This window comes from Somniosus microcephalus, chromosome 5 (assembly GCF_052327205.1).
Source record: "Somniosus microcephalus isolate GS21.2 chromosome 5, FLI_Smic_1.0, whole genome shotgun sequence".
NCBI lineage: Eukaryota > Metazoa > Chordata > Chondrichthyes > Squaliformes > Somniosidae > Somniosus > Somniosus microcephalus.
In genome coordinates, this window is record NC_140991.1 from 298870295 (window position 1) to 298892994 (window position 22700).

Genomic DNA, 22700 nt, shown 5'->3' on the forward strand with positions numbered 1-22700 from the left:
GTGACACCTCCACCTCCAGTATCCACAGTTAATAATCCATAAATCTCTAGTTGGACATTAAATTTAGTTTAGGTCTTCTCAAGTAATAATTTAACTCTCTGATTTGCAATACATCTTTATCTGTTTACTTAAATACGTATTTGAAGAAAACCAGCTTTATGATGCTAACGCAATGAGGATACTGTAATAATTATAATGCTTCCATGTGATGTATGATCTACTTTGGCACAGTTGTAAGAGACCTATTACTGCAAAACTTCAATTATGAGACTCATACCTTCCTAAACCTCCTGCCATGTCTCATCATGCTTAATTCCTCCAGCTGCTGAATTAGCATTTGATATGATCCCTGTCAAGAATCAGACAAGAAAACTTTACTGACATAACAAAATTAAGTCGGTGAATTGAAATTGGCTTTGCAACAGTGGAAAGAGCAGTGAGTTCTGCACTGGTCTGTTCTGGGTACGGAGGACACTACAACATTTGCGCCGGACACTATAATGGCAGGGATTTCCTCGGGGCATCTCCTGCGACTCCGGCTTACGCACATAAATGGATTTCTGCCACATTATGGCAGTGGAGTGGGAGAAGCCTCAAGGAAGTTCCCAAGGTAAGTAACATTTACAGGTGATGTGTAAGGCAAGTGGTAATATTTGAAGGGATATAGTTCAATCAAGTTGTTGAAAAAACCCACCTGGTTCACTAATGTCCTTTTGGGAACCTTACCTGGTCTGGCCTACATGTGACTCCAGACCCACAATGTGTGTCTTAACTGCCCTCTGAATTGGCCTAGCAAGCCACTCAGTTGATACCACACAGACTGCCTTCTCCAAAAAGGTGGCTCGCCACCATCTTTTCAAGAGCAATTAGGGATGGGCAATAAATGCTGACTTAATGTGGATAAGTATAAGGTAAGGAACTTTGGAACAAAGATATCTATGAGATAAATGAGCTGGCACAAAGCGGATAAGGATTTGGTTGTGATTACTGACTCAGGGTCGATTATCCCTGGACATCAGGCGGAATGCACCCACCATCCGCCCAATGGCATTTGAAGGCTTAGCATTTGGCCAGCGGGCTGTGGGTGCAAAATGAGCCCCGGGGCAGCTTGCAATTTTGGGCAGCCCAATGTCCTTGGTGGGGGTTTAGGAGACAGAGCAGCACTCCTCCTCCTCCCGGCCCCACAATAATACAGTAAAACTGGGTTCCTCTTCGGGTGGGCTGCCAGCTGATGATGGGCGGTGGATGTGCAGCACACGCTCCACCCAGTACTCGCCTATAATGGCAAACGGCATCCTCGATACATCAGAGGACCCTGATTAGCATTTAAAATGAAGCTACTGCCTGACTCAGGTGAGTGCTCCGGCCGGGGGACAGTTGCGGCGGCCACAGCGACAGCGGACACGGGGCGGCAAGTCATTCCCTACCATTTTTGGGGCGCTGCCGCCCTGTTTCCAATGAGCGGAAGGCCTCGAAATGCTCTAAGGTCTACATAGAAATGTGGAGGAGTCTACTAAATGGATCTTTGGAGTGGTGCAGGAAAGCTGTTAGTAACTCAAGTCCACCATGGAGCTTGCAGTAACTCCAGGGACAACTGCTGTGGAGCCCCCAGTGGCAGAGGTCCTGCAGCCAGCTGAAGTATCTCTCATGAATGCTCAGACTGATGCTATAAAGTCCTTCGACTCTAATCAACAAAAGTCATCTTGTCGATGGGGGATTGGATTGGATTGAGAAAGCCTTCAGATCAGGCTTCACTGACCTCTGGCTGGCCAAATGCCTTCTCTCAAGCCCATCACTGGACCTGCTGAGGCAGTGCCCAGCAGCAGGGGGGGATGAATGACTGGAGTAGGTATGAATGAGGTATTGAATCTCTCCGGCCAACACTATGTCTAGACCAACCTGCCACCTCTGCTAGGATGTGCCAGAAAGTCAGCAGGGCCAGATGGACATACAGCCACAGATGTAGCAGAGACAATTACAGAGCCATCTCATGACCAGTGCAGGGGTATAGGATCACCCCATTTGCAACATTTTATCTGTCCTGCCTCTTACAAAAGTACAGGATGTTCTTTCAATTCCTTCCTCCCCTCCTAAACCACCGCCCCCCCCTGTCTCTGCATGTTGTGTATGTACCTTTAAGGGAATAACTGGTCTTAGACTGTAGTACCGGCAGTGACCACCCCTGTATAAAAAGGCCCTAGCAGGCTTCTGTAGTTTCAGTTTCAAGCTGCCTCTTGTTCAGTAAAGTACCTGTTAAACTGTTCTCCCGAAGTCCGTGTATTATTGAGGCGCGGACTTTACAGTGGCGACGAGTAAGTTCGAACTCACTTGCAGTGTGGCATCATCACACGGGGATCTCGCCTGAAAGGAAGGTACTGGAAGGTCGTAGTCTGAGCAACGGGCATCGACCGAGGGCAACCGCCCAAAGAATCCATCGGTGTTTGGAGAATTGCGGGAGAGACTGTGGTTCCAGCGAATCGTGCTGGTAGCAGGTAGCGCGCTGACCCTTCCAGATAGCGGCGGGCTCAAGCTCGATCGAGCGGCTCTACCAATCGGGCCACGCAGCGTCGCCGGGAAAAGAAAACAAGAGAGAGAGGGTGGAGCGCACAGGGCGCGGTCGGTGCTCGAGAACAGGACAGCGGAGAGAAACTAAACGGGGGGGGAAGGAAAGCGAGACGCGCCGAAGCTGCGGGTCGCCGCCATTACCCCGTAGAACGCTAGGAGCAGCGTGGCAGTAAGGGGAAGAAGCAAAAGCGCGGGAGGCGCCATTTTATTCCATTGGGGAAGAAGCAAAAGCGCGGGAGGCGCCATTTTTAATCACCCAAGATGCCAAAAAGTGGCAGTATCACTGCTTTCGACAACGAGGTCGAAGACTGGACCACGTATGTGGAAAGAATTGAAGTGTACTGCAAGGCAAATGAGGTGGCCGATGGAAAGAGGGCGTCGGTATTATTAAATCTGATGGGTGCGAGTACGTACGGCCTATTGCGGAATTTAATTACCCCAGCTAAACCAATGGAGAAAAGTTTTGAGGAGATTGTTCATATCTTACAGGAACATCTAAGCCCTACACCACTGCTGATAGCAGAAAGATTCAAGTTCCATAAAAGAAACCAGCACAAAGATGAGAGCAATGCTGACTATCTTACAGAACTACGCAAGTTATCGAAGCACTGCCAGTTCGGAGCAGGACTGGCAGACACCTTACGGGATAAGTTTGTCTGCGGACTCCAGAGTGAAGGAACCCAGAAACGACTACTTTCAAAAAAGGACCTGACGCTAGAACAGGCTTTCAGTGTTGCAGTATCCTACGAAGCAGCAGCACGGGGAGCTGCGGAAATACAACAGAAACCACAAGAATACAGCGCTAACGAAATGGCGTATGGAGCCGAAAAGTGCTATCGCTGCGGCAGAACAACCCATGAGCAGAAGGACTGCTGGTTTAAAGACAAAATATGCAGGCAATGTGAGAAAATGGGACATATAGCAAGAGTCTGCAGGTCAGGAAAGAAGACCAACACGACAAGAACTACTAAGGAACAGTACAGGAAAGTAAAGAAACTGACAGATAGTAGTTCAGAAGATCAGGAGAGTGATAAGGACTCCGGGAGCAGGCGACTAAGTTGTTTAAAGTTACACAACGTGATCGCAAAAGAAGATCACTGAACCATTTGGGTCACCCTCATGATAGCAGGGTCCCCAGTGAAGATGGAATTGGACACAGGATCAGCCCTAACTGTCATGAATCGACGAGACTATGAGCGGCTATTCTCACACATACCCTTAAAGGACACGTCCATTGTATTGAAGACATACACGGGGCAAAAGGTCTACTCCAGAGGAAAAATAAGTGTGCCAGTTGAATATAACGGAAAGGAAACACAGAAACTATACATGTATATACTACGAGATGGAGGACCACCATTATTGGGACATGAATAGATCCGAAGACTACAATTGGATTGGCATTCCATTCTGGCACTAACTGTGACTGACAAAAAAGATGATGACGTCGCACCTGGACGTCTGTCACAAATTCTATCTGACGCGGAAGAGGTGTTCCAACAAGGACTTGGGACTCTAAAAGGAGTAAAGACAACCATAAAGATTGAGGATAACGCAACCCCAAAATTTTTCAAGGCCAGACCGGTGCCATACGTGATACGCCCAGCTGTGGAAGCTGAACTGGAGAGTCTGGAGCATTCGGGGGTGCTGTCTAAGGTGGACTGGAGCGAGTGGGCCACACCCATCATTCCTATAATGAAGAAAGCATTGAGCAGCACGCCTGGGGAGCCAAGGAAGGTTCGCATCTGTGGGGACTTCAAGGTGACTGTGAACCCAGTCCTGCACACAGTACAGTATCCGCTTCCGCGGATATAAGATATTTTCGCCTCACTATCTGGAGGGAAACGTTTTACAAAGATTGACCTGGCTCAAGCGTATCTACAAATGGAGATGGAAGAAGCATCTAGGAAATACCTCACGATAAACACTCACAAAGGCCTTTACTAGTACAATCGACTGGTATTTGGGGTAGCATCGGCCCCGGCTATGTGGCAGAGGGCAATGGAACAAGTCCTGCAAGGGATCCCGGGGACCCAGTGTTATTTGGACGACATCCTGGTTACGGGCGAAAATGACAATGAGCACCTTGCCAACCTGGAACAGGTGCTCACGAGATTGCAGGAATATGGGCTACGAGCCAACTGTCCCAAATGTGGGTTCTTCAGGAGACAAATCTCGTATTGTGGCCACATGATTGATGAGGAAGGGTTGCATAAGTCGCCGGACAAGATTGAGGTTGTAGTCAAGGCTCCAGCACCAGAAAATGTGTCGCAACTGAGGTCGTTCCTCGGGTTGGTGAACTACCACCATAAGTTCTTGCCGAATTTATCTACAATTCTGCACCCACTGAACGCCCTCCTTCAAACTGGTGTAACATGGAAATGGAGTGATGAGTGTAAGCGTGCCTTTCAGGAATGTAAATGCCAAATCACTTCAAAAGAAGTATTGGCCCACTACAACCCAACACTACCGATTCGGTTGGCATGTGATGCGTCACCTTACGGCATTGGAGCGGTGCTGTCACACAAATTCCGTGACGGTTCAGAGAGGCCAATAGCCTTTGCATCGCGCTCGCTAACCTCAGCTGAGCGTAACAACGCCCAGATTGACAGGGAGGCCCTCAGCCTGGTGTGGGGGGTGAAGAAGTTCAATCACTATCTGCACGGGCAGAAATTCACCCTACTGACTGATCATCAACCCCTGGTCTCAATTTTTAACCCAAAGAAGGGCGTTCCGGTGATGACGGCGCAACGGCTGCAAAGATGGTCACTTTTTCTAGGGGCACATCAGTATGACAGAGTACAAAGGTACGAAACAACATGGAAACGCTGATGGGCTGTCGCGCCTACCGTTGCCTACGGCGGAAGAAGCACCTGCAGTGGACCCGGTGGAGATATTCCATGCGACCATAGTCGAATGTTTGCGTGTTACAAACGCAAGTATTGAGAAGGAAACCCGAAATGACCCGACACTCTCTCGGGTCTATGATTTGACGGTGAAGGGATGGCCAGCATATGGCGACTCACTGTTGCCAGCATTCTCGCCAAGGAGGGAACAGCTGTCAGTGTGCCGGGGAACCTTGATGTGTGGATCCCGAGTGGTAATTCCACCCAAGTTGAGAGATAGAGTACTCAATGAGCTTCATGAGGGTCATCTGGGAGGGGTAAAAATGAAGAGCCTAGCCAGGGCATTTGTGTGGTGGCCGGGAATCGATAAAGAAATCGAGGATATGACCAAGAGATGCACAGGATGCCAGAAGGTCCAAAACGCTCCACCACAGGCCCCGCTACATCCATGGGAGTGGCCCTCATCTCCATGGCAACGGGTACACATTGATTTCGCTGGTCCATTTATGGACTCAATGTTTCTAATCGCCGTGGACGCCCATTCGAAATGGCCAGAGGTCATTAAAATGTCCTCCACCACCACGGAGAAAACTATTGCAGTCCTAAGGACCATCTTCGCCAGGAATGGGTTGCCAGAACAGATCTGTTCCGACAATGGCCCACAGTTTGTGTCTGAGGATTTCCGGAGGTTCCTGAAGAATAATGGGGTGAAGCATTACACATCTGCCCCATATCATCCAGCCACAAATGGATTGGCTGAGAGGTTTGTTCAGACCTTTAAAAAGGCCATAAAGGCAATGTATAATGACGACATACCACTGCAACACAAGGTGGATAACTTCCTGTTTGCTTACCGGAATGCGACACATGCAGTAACCAACCAAACTCCAGCCGTACTGTTTTTCAACCGGAGACTAAGATGTCACTTGGATTTGCTCAAACCAAACATAAGACGAGATGTTGAGGATAAGCAGTTCCAGCACATAAATGAGAAGCCAACCAGGAGCTTCAAGATAGGGCAACCAGTCTTGGCCCGCGACTACCGAACAGAAAAATGGCAGCCAGGCACGATATGCACACAGCAGGGACCACTAATGTACACAGTGGACGTTGGAGAGGGCATCGTGAGACGCCATGCTGACCAGATTCTAGAGTCACAGGAACAAGCCAAACCTGTACCACAAGCATGTGCACCTGGTAATGAGCCCGAAGTACAGATTGCGTTTACCTCAGAAGCAGGGGTATTGGAAGCTGACGAACCAACCAATGACAATGAGCCAGAATTGACTCCACCGCCAGAACAGGATACTCGAGAAAGGCGCTATCCAGTCCGGATCAGGAAGCCTCCTCAAAGACTGAACTTATAAATGACTATTTCAGTTGATGTATATATTACTGAGAAAATTGTAATTGTAATTAGTTATTATTTAGTTGTTAAATGAATGTTATGTACTGTTTATCTAAAAGGGGAGGAATTGTTGTGTATATACCTTTAAGGGAATAACTGGTCTTAGACTGCAGTACCGGCAGTGACCACCCCTGTATAAAAAGGCCCTAGCAGGCTTCTGTAGTTTCAGTTTCAAGCTGCCTCTTGTTCAGTAAAGTACCTGTTAAACTGTTCTCCCGAAGTCCGTGTATTATTGAGGCGCAGACTTTACACTGCACCTGCTTAATATCTGTTACATCTCCAGCTTTTTCCAGTTCTGATGAAGGGTCTCAGACCTGAAACGTTAACTCTGTTTCTCTCTCCACGGATGCTGCCTGGCCTGCTGAGTATTTCCAGCATTTTCTGTTGTTATTTCAGATTTCCAGCATCCGCAGTATTTTGCTATTATATAGGATCACCCAACAGTTCCTACTGAAACTCTGCACCCAGTTAGCCCACTCACTTCTTCCACCGAGAATCACTTAGAAGAAGTCAACAAGGGTTAGGAGGTAGAAGTGACAGACGATGAGCTAATGTTAAGGACAAGCCACTAATATCACTAACATATGACAGAATGTAGTAAACATGCCAACCACCAGCACTTCACACTGACAGCATTTATGGGGCGCATTCACTGTGTCAGCATCTGTTGACAAAAATTAGCATAGACAGGCCAATTCATTAAATATATTCAAGAAGGAGTTAGATATATTTCTTAAGGCTAAAGGGATCAAGGGATATGGGGAGAAGGCAGGGACAGGGTACTGAATTTGGATGATCAGCCATGACCTCATTGAATGGCGGAGCAGGCTCGAGGGGCCGAATGGCCTACTCCTGCTCCTATCTTCTATGTTTCTATGTTTCTACCCTGTGCCTCCCAGCCCTGCTCGTCCCGAGTCCAGTGACTAATGCACCAAACAGATCCCACTCCTCTTCTCAGCATGCTCCCAGTGCTGATGGCTCGAAGTCCCACCAGTGTATACACAATGCACGCCATCCTGCGTGGCTGTGAGCCAAACCACACCTCTTCACTGCACATTTCTTACCCCAGTCTCACAGCTGAAATGCGGTGCCAGCATCATCCATGAGCCAATGTGTGAAGTTTCTCTGAAGCCAGGGCCTGGTACCGCAGCGCTTCCCCTTCCTATCAGTGGGCGCTTGACTATTTAAGCTGGCAGTTCTCCTCCATGTAGTCCCTGTGGCTGCAGCCTGGGAGGTAGCTGGCAACAATTGGACCACTCCGACTAATTCAATGTCAATTTTGAAATACTCCTGCTCCTATCTTCTATGTTTCTTAACATAAGAAAACCACTGTGAAAAGTGTATGTGCAGCAAATATGTGAGGTTCTGCTAATGACTGTGTTAATGGTAGCATGTCCTGCCCCTTATGCCAAAGTGCTGAAGCTGATCTCAGCACACCAGTGGAGGTATCGAGAAAGAAAAGTTGTTCAGTTACAATTTCCATCTGCCAGAATAAAAGTCTTTAGAGATGTTTTACGAACACAAATGTCGACGAGGCAGCATTAATAGTGAAGCTCAGCTGGAACTGACCGGCAAGCTGAATGTCTTGTTAATAAATAAAAACAATCGAATCCAGCAGGTAGCACTCCAAAAAAACCTGGCTTTTTGCTTCCCTTCAGCTTCGCTGCAAAAATACTGACGCAGTAATGAGCCAGTCGTATATGTCACAGCGTGGCCAATGGGGAATGAGGTCAGATCGCAGGGGGCCAGGAGCCGAAGGCGATCATTTTGTACAGTCTACCCACACCAAACAGGACGACCGTGGCAGCGTAACGGGAGTGTTATTCTGCTTATACTTCTTTTCTAAACCGACAGCTAGTATTAGCGATGCTACAGCTGGCAACACAATTTGTGGTCTCTCCTTTAAAGTGCTGACCATAACATTTATACCAGCCATTGACTAGGCCAGAGTCAGAGTACTGCATGTAGTACTGGGCAGCCCATTATAGCAGAGATATGATTCCGTGGAAAGGGTTACAATAAATATTCACTAGCATAATACCAAGAATGAGAGGTTATAATTATCACAAGCGGCTCGAAAGATTAGGGCGTTTTTCAGAAGAAGAGAGAAAAGTGAAGGCGTATCTAAAGGAGGTTTTCAAAATTATGAAAGGTTTTGAGAGGGTAAATAGATAATAATGGGGCACATACCCAAGATTATCACTAGGAGAATAAAGGAGGAGGTTGGAAGAATTTTTTCAGTACACAGGGTTACTACAATGTAGAATAATTTACCACAAGTGGCCATTGAGATGGAGACTGCAACATTATTTAAAAGGGAATGGGATGTTTGGTAAGGAAGAATATTGGGTGATATGGGGAAAGGACAAGGGTAGTTCTAGTTGAAGAGCCAGCGCAGTGGGCCAAATGGCCTCCTTCTCCATTCTAATTTTTTATGATTCTAGTTAACCTGACCAGTCCACTAAATCAACCTTTATTGACTAGTCCTCTACTTGGGTCGATTTAGTGAGGTCCTGCTATAGTTGAATGGGAATACATCAAAAATAAGCCTTCATGTTCTACATTTAGTGCCAAATTCATTGTTAAAATTTTAAAAAGACTTTACGCAATGAGTCAGTTTGCGGGGAACAGGAGGGGAGCATTGTTCATCGACAAAGAGCTGAGAAAACTTGCACCCGAGTCATTTTACAAGGCAGTGTACGTGTGCTTGGAAATAGTACCTCCTGGGTAATAAATCAGGAAATTCTCAATTTTCATTTGACTGTTTCACATAAAAACTGTGCACTTCACAACTGGATTAGCTTTAGAACATTAACACTAATTAAGTGACTCGTTAACAACTTAAGAAATGTTAAATCATTCCCATTAATGAAGTTGCACTGTACAAATGTACACTTAAAAGCCAAGTGTCATTGCGCTAGTGGATAGGAAATAATTATCCGTCAATATTACTATGATTTGTGCTTTTGTTTTATTCGTTCATGGGATGTGGGCGTCGCTGGCAAGGCCAGCATTTATTGCCCATCCCTAATTGCCCTGGGAAGGTGGTGGTGAGCCGCCTTCTTGAACCGCTGTAGTCCGTGTGGTGAAGGTACTCCCACAGTGCTGTTAGGGAGGGAGTTCCAGGATTTTGACCCAGTGACGATGAAAGGACAGCGATATACTTCCAAGTCAGGATAGTGTGTAACTTGGAGTGGAACTTGGTATTCCCATGCGCCTGCTGCCCTTGTCCTTCTAGGTGGTAGAGGTCGCAGGTGTGGAAGGTGCTGTCGAAGAAGCCTTGGCGAGTTGCTGCAGTGCACCTTGGAGATGGTACACACTGCAGCCATGGCACGCCGGTGTTGGAGGGAGTGAATGTTTAAGGTGGTGGATGAGGTGCCAATCAAGTGGGCTGCTTTTTCCTGGATGGTGTCGAGCTTCTTGAGTGTTGTTGGAGCTGCACTCAACCAGGCAAGTGGAGAGTATTCCATCACACTTCTGACTTGTGCCTTGTAGATGGTGGAAAGGCTTTGGGGCATCAGGAGGTGAGACACTCGCTACAGAATACCCAGCCTCTGACCTGCTCTTGTTGCCACAGTATTTATGTGGCTGGTCCAGTTAAGTTTCTGGTCAATGGTGACCCCCAGGATATTGATGGTGGCGGAGTTGGCAATGGTAATGTCGTTGAATGTCAAGGGGAGGTGGTTAGACGCTCGCTTGTTGGAGATAGTCATTGCCTGGCACTTGTGTGGCACGAATGTTACTTGCCACTTATCAGCCCAAGCCTGAATGTCATCCAGGTCTTGCTGCATGTGGGCATGGACTGCTTCATTATCTGTGGAGTTGAAAATGGCACTGAACACTGTGCAATCATCAGCAAACATCCCCATTTCTGACTTTATGATGGAGGGAAGGTCATTGATGAAGCAGCTGAAGATGGTTGGGCCTAGGACACTGCCCTGAGGAACTCCTGCAGCGATGTCCTGGGGCTGTGATGATTGACCTCCAACCACCACAGCCATCTTCCTTTGTGCTAGGTATGACTCCAGCCAGTGGAGAGTTCTCCCCCCCATTTCCCCTTGACTTCAGTTTTACTAGGGCTCCTTGATGCCACACTCGGCCAAATGCTGCCTTGATGTAGTGGTGCTACCGAGCCACTCTTGGTGATGGACATTGAAGTCCCTCACCCAGAGTATATCAAGGTGTGCTCCGTGATACTTACTTAAAGTCACCTTTTTTCCAACAAAGAAGGTATAGCCCCCAGTTTGTAAAATTGTCCCAAATATGTTGTTAAATGATTTGCTTAAACAGGTTTACCTTAAGAAGATATCACAGTGTATATAACAGGTGGTATTATCTTCCACAAATAATTGCTCACAATTTTCAAACATATTGGTCAATAAGTGTTTGCGACAACACATTTAGACGCACTTTGTTATTTTTTAATTCATTTTTGCAGAGAGCAGAGTGGTGCAGTGCATAGTGAGACATGAGTTGACATTTGTAATTCCCCCACATGCTGACTGGCCGCTCTCAGCTATGCCATGAAGCAGAGGTTCGATGCTTCTGCGCAGGGAGGGTGAGAAAACTGGAAACAGCCATTCCTAAGGCCACTCTTGCACTTTTCCCAGCAACTGGTTTCAGCCTCTCAGCAACTGCTATCAATATATCTTCGCCAGATATGATGGGGGTTACATATTTTAAGACGCTATGCAGCCACCTAAGGTCCGAAAATGGAGTCCAAGATGGGTGCACACACTTGCTTGGTAAAGGGCTTGGCGCGTACACGTCTATTGAACGGCGGCGACAAGAACAGTGAGAGCATGACGTGGATCAGCATGCAACACTGAATGGAGGCCACCATAACCATTTTGGAAGGCTTCAAGTCAATCGGACGCCCTGTGCTGACTTCGCCCAGCAGAACATGATGCTAAACGGCATGAAGGATCCCCGCCATAATTATTTGAAGGGATCATGCAGGAGTCGCAGGTAAATTGCTGGATTATTATTTTTGACTGCTGCTCGAATTATTTGATCAGTTCTAGGGCTGTTGGAAGTTTCAGTATTGTACAGAGGGGTCTGGCTGCTACTGCAGTCCTTTGGCTGTTAGCTCCTGCACAAATTATTTGTCTCCACACAGGGATGGCCTGGTAGGGCTACTTCTTGGAATAGAACATGACTGGGAGCATGAAGGAGGACACCACAGAGCAGGACAAGCTGCCAGAAGAGGGAGGAGGAGGAGGGAGCTCTGCAGGAGGCCATATCCACAGAGGGTCTTCAGCGAGCATTTCGCCTACCTCAATGTCAGTGCATGAGGCGCCTTCGCTTCACCAAGGTGGTTGTCACTGGGCTATCTCAGTTGCAGCCACAACTGCAGCCTCAAAGCAGGGCAAGGACAGCACTGCCTGTGGCTGTCAAGATAACCGCTGCTCTAAACTGCTACATGACAGGCTCATTTCAGGCTACAAGAGAAGATATTAGCAACATCTCCCAGTTTGCAGTGCACTGCTGTATCAGGGAGGTCACTGAGGCTCTCAATTCCAAGAGAAATACGTACATCTCCTTCCCAATTGCCATAGAGAAGCAGAAGAGAGCATGAGGTTTTACTCATATTGCAGGCTTCCCCATGGTGCAAGATGCCATTGACTGCACACATCGTGTTGCATGTTCCTCATGAGAACTCTGCAATCTTCAGAAATCGAATGGGTTTCCACTCCCTCAACGTGCAACTGGTTTGCGACCACAGGCAGCGTATTATGCAGATCTGTGCCGGCTATCCAGGCAGCAATTGCAACTCCTTCATTCTGTGGCAGTCCTCTATGACTTTTATATTCCAACCAGCCCTCTAAGTTAAAGCCTGGCTATTGGGCAACAAGGGTTATCCCTTCCTGATAGGGCTCATGACTCCTGTCAGGAACCCATGCACACCTGCACAGCAGGAGAGCCCTGCGGCCGCAAGGAACATCATGGAGCAGGCAATCAGTGTCCTCAAACAACGCTTCTGCAGCTTGGACCATTCAAGAAGAGCCCTGCATGCCATACAGCCTCGCTATCATGAGGGACCAGCCCTTACCTGCGGAGGAAGAGGAAGAAGATAGGTAGCAACCTAGATAGCCCCTTTATGCCACGGCTCTAAGAGGTCAGCTCATTGAGGAGCGCTTCCACTAAGCTCAACTGCACCTCCCCATTCACCAGTAGTCCCACACTGTTTACTTTTCCTCTCTGAATAACCATCACCTCATCCTCTTTCTGTCAACACTTATTGGTATCTCCGTCACTGATGCGCTATCAATTACTCATAAAAGACGGCGAGTTAGGAGAGTAACTAAAAGGCTTTTATTACCAAAGAACAGAGCATGCCTCTCATGGTTGACTGGTTTCCAAGAAGGCAGGGGGCTGCAGAGCAGTCACCTTTATACCTGGGCATGTGGGTGGAGCCAGGGGCGGAGCCAGCTGAGGCATGCATAGATACAACAGTGTGCAACAACAACGACAATGGTGAACAACAATAACAGTGGTTTACCACATTCACCCCTTGTTTAAAATGGAGTCCGGCGGGGTGAAGTGTACTAAAGGTTCGTGTAAGTAAGTCTATCAGGTGGCCTTGTATGCCGTCCTGATCGTCGTGGTGGCGGCGGTGATGGTGCAGCATCCAACATTGAATCTGGCGTCTCATTGAGTGGTTGGGTGGTCAATGACGGGTCCTGGGACTGCGGCATGCCGTCTACAGGGGTTGGGTTGTGGGTAGTGGTGGATGGCAATGGTAGTGTTTCAGGGGCACCCGAAGGTGCGAGGTCTCGTATGGAGACTGTGTCCACCCGCCCGTCCAGGTATGCCACGTAAGCATACTGGGGGTTGGCGTGGAGGAGGCTCACCCTCTCGACCAGGGGGTCCATTTTATGGGACCTCACGTGCTTCCGCAGTAGGACGGGTCCTGGAGACGTCAGCCATGTTGGTAGTGAGGTCCCCGATGTGGACTTCCTGGGGAAAGTGAACATTTTTTCATGGGGGGTGGCATTGGTGGCCGTACAAAGCAGTGACCGAATGGAGTGGAGCGCCGCAGGGAGGACCTCCTGCCAGCGAGAGGTCGGAAGGCCCTTAGATTTTAAGTTTAAGAGGACGGCCTTCCAAACCGTCGCGTTCTCTCTTTCCACCTGGCCGTTCCCCCGGGGGTTGTAGCTGGTGGTTCTGCTTGTAGCAATACCTCTCGTGAGCAGGTACTGACGGAGTTCGTCGCTCATAAAGGATGAGCCCCGGTCGCTATAGATATAGCTAGGGAAGCCGAACAAGGCGAAAAGGTCATTCAGACCTTTAATGACCGTGGTACTGGTCATGTCTGGGCAAGGGATGGCAAACGGGAAACGGGAGTACTCATCAATTATGTTGAGGAAGTACACGTTGCGGTCAGAGGAGGGGAGGGGCCCTTTAAAATCGATGCTCAGGCGCTCGAAGGGGCGAGTGGCCTTGATCAGGCTTGCTCTGTCTGGCCTATAAAAATGCGGTTTGCACTCGGCACAGATTTAGCAGTTCCTGGTCATGGTCCTGACCTTCTCGATGGAGTAGGGCAGGTTACGGGATTTGATGAAATGGAAGAACCTGGTGACCCCCGGGTGGCAGAGGTCATTGTGGAGGGTCTGCAGTCTATCAGCCTGCGCGTTGGCGCATGTACCACGTGATAGGGCATCTGGGGGCTCATTGAGTTTCCCGGGCCGGTACAAGATATCGTAATTGTAGGTGGAGAGTTCAATTCTCCACCTCAAGATCTTGTCGTTCTTGATTTTGCCCCTCTGCTTATTGTTAAACATAAAAGCTACTGAACGCTGGTCAGTGAGCAGGGTAAATCGTTTTCCGGCCAGGTAATGCCTCCAATGTCGCACCGCTTCCACAATGGCCTGGGCCTCCTTTTCGACAGAGGAGTGTCGAATCTCGGGGCCCTGGAGGGTCCTTGAGAAAAAGGCCATGGGTCTCCCCGCCTGGTTAAGGGTTGCAGCTAGGGCGAAGTCGGATGCGTTGCTCTCCACTTGGAAAGGGATGGACTCATCCACTGCATGCATTGTGGCCTTCGCAATATCTCCTTTTATGAGAGTGAAGGCTGCATATGCCTCTGCTGTCAGGGGGAAGGAGGTGGACTTGATGAGGGGTCTGGCTTTGTCCGCATAGTTGGGCACCCACTGAGCATAGTAAGAGAAAAACCCTAGGCATCTCTTCAGTGCTTTTTGGCAGTGGGGGAGGGGGAGCTCCATAAGGGGGCGCATTCTGTCGGGGTCGGGGCCGATGACTCCGTTCTCCACTACGCAGCCAAGGATGGCGAGGCGCGTGGTGCGAAACATACATTTGTCCTTGTTGTATGTTAGATTCAGCCGCTGGGCCGTACGGAGGAATTTCTCTAGGTTAACGTCATGGTCCTGCTGGTCGTGGCCGCAGATGGTGACGTTGTCTAGATAGGGGAAGGTGGCCTGCAGCGCGTTCTGGTCAACCATTCAGTCCATCGCCCTTTGGAAGACCGAAACCCCGTTGGTGACGCCGAAGGGGACTCGGAGGAAGTGGTAGAGACGACCGTCAGCTTCAAAAGCTGTGTACTGGCGGTCCTCAGCCCTGATGGGGAGCTGGTGGTATGCCGACTTCAGATCAATCGTCGAGAACACCCGGTATTGTGCTACCTGATTGACCATGTCAGATATGCGGGGGAGTGGGTATGCATCTAACTGGGTGTAGCGATTGATCGTCTGGCTGTAGTCAATAACTAGGCGCTGTTTTTCGCCGGTCTTCACTACCACCACTTGTGCTCGCCATGGGCTAGTGCTACCCTCAATAATCCCTTCCTTCAGGTGTCTTGCTACTTCGGATTTAATGAAGCTCCTATCCCCGGCACTGTACCGCCTGCTTTTGGTAGCGATGGGCTTACAGTCGCGGGTGAGGTTAGCGAACAAGGGGGGGGGGGGAGACTTTAAGCGTGGAGAGGCTGCAAATGGTGCGCGGCAGGCAATTTAAAAGCTGCTGGCTGCAGACTGTGAGTGGGGGGAGGGGTCCGCCGTACGCTAATGTGACACTTTTAAGGTGGCACTGAAAATCCAACCCCAGTAGAACGGCAGCGCAGAGATGGGGCAGGACAAGAAGTTTAAAATGTTTGTATTCTGTGCCCCTTACTGAAAGGGTCACTACACAGTAGCCACCGACGTCTGCTGAATGGGATTTGGAAGCCATAGAGATCCGATGGCGCGTTGGCAGGACCGGGAGAGAGTAACTGCGCACCGTGTCGGGGTGGATAAAGCTCTCCGTGCTCCCGCTGTCGAAAAGGCAGGTAGTGGCGCGGCCGTTTACCATAATGTCCATCATGGACCTGGACAGTTGGTGAGGGAGAGATTGGTCCAGCGTCACGGAGGCCAGCGTATGGTCGAGCGAGTCGCTGTGGTCGTCAGACGAGGCGGTGGTCGAGTCCGGGTCACCCGCGATTGGAGTTGGAGGCGTCCAAGATGGCGGACAAAATGGCTGCGCCCATGATCCCGATCCCCACGTGGCTGGAGGTGTCCAAGATGGCGGACAAGATGGCTGCCCCCACAGTTCACATGCGGCGCTGCTGGCGTTAGCGGTTTTACCTTTGCAGGCGCTGACGTAGTGTCCTTTCTTCCCGCAGCCAGAGCAGGTAGCGTTTTTCGCCGGGCAGTGTGCTCTGGGGTGTTTTGCCTGGCCACAAAAGTAACATTTCGGGCCCTTGGACATCGCTGCAGCAGTTGGTGCCGGGGGTGGCGGTCCCATGACCCAAGGTTGCGGCGTCCACGGTGCGGAGCGGTTAGGGGAGAATGCGTCCATATTCCGGTGGGCCGCGTCTAGCGAGAGCGCAAGGGACACTGCCTTCTTCAGGTCGATTTCGCCCTTCTCCAGCAGTCTCTGCCGGGAGTAGTCGGACTTGAGGCCCGCAACGAAAGCATCTCGGATAAGTCCCTCCGTGTGTGTCGCGGCCGATACCTCTTTACAATCGCAGGCTCGGCCGAGTATCTGTAGTGCCCGTAGGAATGCCTCCACCGATTCCCTGGATTGCTGTTTGCGGGATCTCAGGAAGTGTCTGGCATAAACCGTATTTACCGGGCGTGTGTATTGTCCTTTTAGCAGATCGATAGCCGCCGCGTAGGTAGTCGCGTCCTGGATGAGCGTGTAGACTTGGTGGCCCACCTTGGAGGCCAGGATTTTTAGTTTGTTTCCATCTAGTGTCACGGCTGAGGCTTCCAGGTAAGCTTCGAAGCAACGCAGCCATTGTGCGAACTTGGTAGACGAACCCACCTCTTGAGGGTCTAGGTCCAGGCATGTTGGTCTGAGGGCATGCAGCAGTGCCTGCTGCTCAGCGTTTGGTGCCGTCGTTTGCTGCAGCGCCTGCTGCTCAGCGTTTGGTGCTGACATTTTGTTTTTGGTAATAAAATTGATGCGCTATCAATTACTCATAAAAGACGGAGAGTTAGGAGAGTAACTAAAAGGCTTTTATTACCAAAGAACAGAGCATGCCTCTCGTGGTTGACTGGTTTCCAAGAAGGCAGGGGGCTGCAGAGCAGTCACCTTTATACCTGGGCATGTGGGTGGAGCCAGGGGCGGAGCCAGCTGAGGCATGCATAGATACAACAGTATGCAACAACAACAACGGTGAACAACAATAACAGTGGTTTACCACAGTCACTTGACTGCAGGCTTAAAAATCAACACCAAATGCAACATCAAATCAAAATTTATCAACTGAATCATTGAATAATGCATACAAAATGAAACTAATCACCCTTGCGCAGTCCCTTAGTGCCTGTCTTTCGTGTTGCTTTCCCTATCCTGATGCTCCTACAAGGTGCTTCCCCAGTGGCTGGAGCTTGGGAGGTGGAAGGCTGCTGAGCTTCATTTGAGGAGACTGCAAATGGCCTTAGAGGATGACCTCGAGCAACTCTGGGCCTCGAGGGCCGGGCTGCATATTGCACATTCTCGGCCTGGAATACAGCAGTCTGGGCTGGCTGGCTGACGGGCAACAGCAAGATGCTCCATCGTGGTGGGTTCCGCAGCTGTGCTCATCAAAGTGACCACATTGGGAAGGATGGGCTCCAAGCTCTGCACAAAGCCATGCGCCAAGTTGGAGGTGGACTCCTCCATGCTCCCTGGCATTGTGCGCAAGCTTTCCAGCAGGCTTCCCACTGCACCAAGCATGTTGTGGTGTCTGTCCTTCAGCCTTCTTCTGTAGCCTGGCCCATCGAAGTCATCATCTGAGTCTTCTACAGCAAAACTAGTGTGTGACCTCGCCCTCCGTCGAGCTGGCACTTGTGGCATCCATTCCCCCCACCCTGGCTCCTGCGCACTTGTGCCCGGTGTCACACCATGTGCAGATCCCTCCTCTATCCTAACCTCTAAAGTCCGCGGGCAGTGTCAGTCTCTGAGCTGGTGGCTGCGAGTGTAAGATCCAGTGACGGTGCTTCGTCATCATCGCTCTCTTCTTCCTCTACTGGCTGAGGAGCTTCTACTTCCTGGGAGTCTGAAATGAAAAATGGACAAGGGTTAGGCTGCAGTGTGGGGAGAGGAGAGGGGAAGAAGTGTGTGCTGATACCATCTGCAGTTTCTCATTTAAGAGTGTGTGAGGTGAGGGAGAAGTGAAAAGAGGATTAGGTATGTAGAAACCCTAATCATCACTCCCTCCAGCGTCACCAGTGGACACAGCCTCCACGATGCCCCTTGCCATGATGGCCGGGACTGTCGCCTCCATGGGGTTAAGTATGTGAAGGTGGCTGTTCCTCTACTGGTTGCAGTTTCCTCCACCCCCTCCCTTCTCCTGCAAGAAAAAGGAAAGTGTGTTGGTGGTGGTCCTGGGTGGCGTGGCTGTCATGGTTGAATAGCTGCCAGTGTGTGAGTGTGTGTGTGTGAGCTGTGAGTTGTGGGTATGAAGTTTGCAATAGTGCTGAGCGTGGGAGGGTGATGTTAAGCATATGGATTGAGGACCGATTGATAGAGATTTGTAGGTAGGCGAGGATGGGTTGGTGTAGACTCAGCTCAGCAGGTGAGGCTAGTGGTGCAGCTGCTGTGAGTTGCCATTTGAAGGTTGGTCTTGCCTTGATACCATCAGAATTTCTATCCCATTATTGGATGTGTGCATGCAAATGCACGAGTGTTGGCATACAATGTAGCTCCTGCATTGGCGCCCTTAGCAACAAGGCGCAATGTTCCCTCATTTTTTTTTTCAGTGCGTGACCCCCTTCAAGGGGCTGCGAGACCCTGAAACTTTACATTGAAAAAGCCGGTCCTGGGCTGCATGGGACCGACAGGGAGGTGCACAGCCGCGCACCTTATAGGGAACATTGAGCCAGGGTGTGTGCCTGTGTGTCCATGGCATCCAGCATTGCTAAAGGCATTGGAGGGGTATTTCAAAATTAAAAGACAGAGCAATCGACTGCAGTGAGGCTATCATAAATTGGGCAATTTTTTACTTTAAATCTCTTCAGCCTGGCACCTGAGACAGACATCCTAGTTGCACTGACGAAGGGTTTCGACCTGAAAATGTTGACTCTATTTCTCTCTCCACGGATGTTGCCTGGCCTGCTGAGTTTTTCCAGCATTTTCTGTTGTTATTTCAGGTTTCCCAGTTGCACTGTTGTTGGTGTTGATTTTCACCTGATCTATGCAGAAATCCCTGGCCCCAAAATCCACCCAGATCCTGTTAACCTGTATTTTGAAACCACTATCTTTGTTGTTGATGTGCCTCAATAATTCCGAGACTCGAAGGTAGCAGAACAAAACAAGGCTTTTATTAACTTAGAACGAAACACGTAAGCGAGAGAGATGTTGTCCTTCTGGAGACTGGGGCTAGACTGAAGCTAGCTTACAAACGGGGCCAGGTATGGGCGGAGCCCTACACACAGCACATTCCAGCACATTCCAGTATACAATACAGCACATTCCAGTACACAATACAATGAGGTCTGGGGGAAGGGAAATGACACTGAAACCGATCTCAGTCACAGGCAGTGATGAATGGAAATATTTCATCACATTCACCCCTTCTATAGATTTAGTCTGTTCGGGGGTTTGATAGTCCTCTGCGACCGACGTGGCTGTTGCGGTGCCGCGGGTGTCGGCTGGGTGTCCCCGGTAGCCTCCTGGGTCTCTGCCGGGGGTGCCGCCAGGGTTGTTGAAGGGGTAGTTGGTGGGGGTGCCGTTGGTCGGTGTTCTTCCGGGGGTGATGAAAGAGTAGTGGGTGGGTAAGAGTTGCTGTGATCGTCATTGCCACTATTGCCGTGGTTGTTGTCGATGCCGGCTGGGGCGACGTCTTTTATGGACACGGTGTCCTCCCTTCCGTCGGCGTGCCGGACATATGCGTATTGGGGGTTGGCGTGGAGTAGGTGTACTGGCTCCACGAGAGGGTCCGTCTTGTGGCCCCTCACATGCCTTCGCACGAGTACCGGACCTGGGGTGGAGAGCCATGACGGCATGGATACGCCCGAGGTGGATTTCCGGGGAAAGACAAACATTCGTTCATGAGGCGTGGTATTAGTGGCCGTACACAATAGCGACCGTATCGAATGGAGCACATCCGAGAGGACTTCCTGCCAGCGGGAGATAGGGAGGCCCTTGGTCCTTAGAGCTAGAGTGACTGCTTTCCATACTGCCCCGTTCTCTCGCTCCACTTGGCCGTTACCCCGGGGGTTGTAGCTGGTGGTACGGCTCGTGGCGATCCCCCTGGACAGCATGTACTGGCGTAGCTCTTCACTCATGAAGGACACCCCCCTATCCGTATGGATGTAGCTCGGCATACCGAACAGGCAGAACAGGCTGTTGAGGCATTTAATGACCGTGGCGCTGGTCATGTCTGGGCAGGGGAAGGCAAATGGGAACCGGGAGTATTCGTCCACAATGTTCAGGAAGTAAACATTGCGGTCGACGGACGGGAGGGGGCCCTTGAAATCTAAGCTGAGCCGCTCAAAGGGCCGTGTAGCTTTGATTAAGTGGGCTCTATCTGGGCGGTAGAACCGAGGCTTGCACTCAGCGCAAGTGCGGCAGTTCCTGGTCAGGGACCGAACTTCCTCAATCGAGCAGGGTAAGTTACGGGACTTTATGAAGTGGAACAGCCGCGTGACCCCTGGGTGGCAGAGGTCGTTGTGGAGGGTCTGTAGCCGATACCCGGTGGCGCTGGCACACATCCCTCGTGAGAGGGCGTCAGGGGATTCGTTAAGGGCCCCTGGCCGGTAAATGATGTCGTACTCGAAGGTGGAGAGCTCGATCCGCCACCTAAGAATCTTATCATTTTTAATCTTCCCCCTCTGTTTATTATTGAACATAAAACGCTACCGACCGCTGGTCGGTAAGTAGGGTGAAGCGTTTGCCGGCTAGGTAGTGGCGCCAGTGGCGCACTGCCTCCACGATGGCTTGGGCCTCCTTTTCCACGGAGGAGTGTCTGATTTCGAGCCCTTGGAGGGTCCTCGAGAAGAAAGCTACGGGCCGCCCCGCCTGGTTGAGGGTGGCCGCCAAGGCGAAGTCAGACGCATCACTTTCCACTTGAAATGGAGTGTTCTCGTCCACTGCCTGTAGCGTGGCCCGCTCAATATCCTGCTTAATGCTTTTGAAGGCGGCGTGGGCCTCAGCAGAGAGCGGGAAAGAGGATGCTTTCAAGAGGGGGCGGGCTTTGTCGGAGTAGTTGGGGACCCATTGGGAATAATAAGAAAATAACCCCAGGCATCTTTTCAGGGCTTTGGGAGTGTTGGGCAGGGGCAGCTCCCGTAGGGGGCGCAATCGGTCGGGGTCTGGTCCGATTTCCCCATTCCCCACCACGCTGCCTAGTATGCAGAGGCGCGTGGTGTTGTAAACGCACTTGTCCTCGTTGTAGGTGAGGTTGAGTTTTTGTGCGGTTTTCAGGAACCTCTCGAGGTTCGAGTCGTGATCCTGCTGGTTGTGACCGCAGATGGTGACGTTGTCGAGGTAGGGGAAGGTTGCCTGCAAGTGGTGGTCATCGACCATGCGGTCCATCTCCCTCTGGAAGACCGAGACCCCATTCGTCACCCCAAAGGGGACTCTGAGGAATTGGTAGAGGCGTCCGTTCGCCTCGAAGGCGGTGTACGGGCGGTCCTCTGGTCTGATAGGGAGCTGGTGGTACGCTGACTTGAGGTCGATGGTGGAGAACACCCGGTATTGGGCGATTTGGTTCACCATTTCTGATATGCGGGGTAGCGGGTAGGCGTTTAGTAGGGTGTACCTGTTGATCGTTTGACTATAGTCGATCACCATCCGTTTCTTCTCGCTACCCCTTACCACTACCACTTGGGCGCGCCACGGGCTGTTGCTGCGTTCAATAATGCGCTCTTTCAGGAGCCTGTCTACCTCGGTCGCGATAAACCGCCTGTCCTCCCAGCTGTACCTCCTGCTTTTGGTCGCTATTGGCCGGCAGTTAGGGGTAAGGTTCGCGAATAGCGAAGGCGGCTTTACCTTCAGGGTAGCCAGACCGCACGCTGTGAGGGGCGGCTGGGACCCACCGTACTTGAGCGTGATGCTTTGGTGGTTGCACTGGAAATCCAGGCCCAAGATCACGCTCGCACATAGGTTCTTCATGATTAATACTTTAAAATTATCATATACAGTTCCGTTAACGCACAATTGTACCGTGCAGTAACCCAGAATGGTCGATGTCTGGGTTTTATCAGCCATAGAGATGGTACCCCGAGTAGGGACCACCTTTAGGGAGAGTTGTTGTGCCAGTTCTGGGTGGATAAAGCTCTCCGTGCTTCCACTGTCAATTAAGCATTTAACCCAGCACCCGTTTACCTCGATGTCCACCATTGATCTGGATAGCGGGTGCGGCCTGGTCTGGTCCACTGTGACCGATGCCACTGTAGGGCCCTGATCGATACAAGATGGCGTCCACGCTGTCTGCTCACAAGATGGCGGACCCCACGAGG

The 22700-nt window shown here is 50.4% G+C and overlaps 1 pseudogene across 1 annotated transcript in view; it reads right to left on the bottom strand.

The window, feature by feature from the left end:
- LOC147117854 (uncharacterized) overlaps positions 1-22700 on the bottom strand; it is a 46936-nt pseudogene that overhangs the window by 5240 nt on the left and 18996 nt on the right. Inside the window, exon 5 of the transcript XR_015078549.1 lies at positions 278-349. The product of XR_015078549.1 is annotated as an uncharacterized LOC147117854 (transcript). The remainder of the gene's footprint in view (positions 1-277; positions 350-22700) is intronic.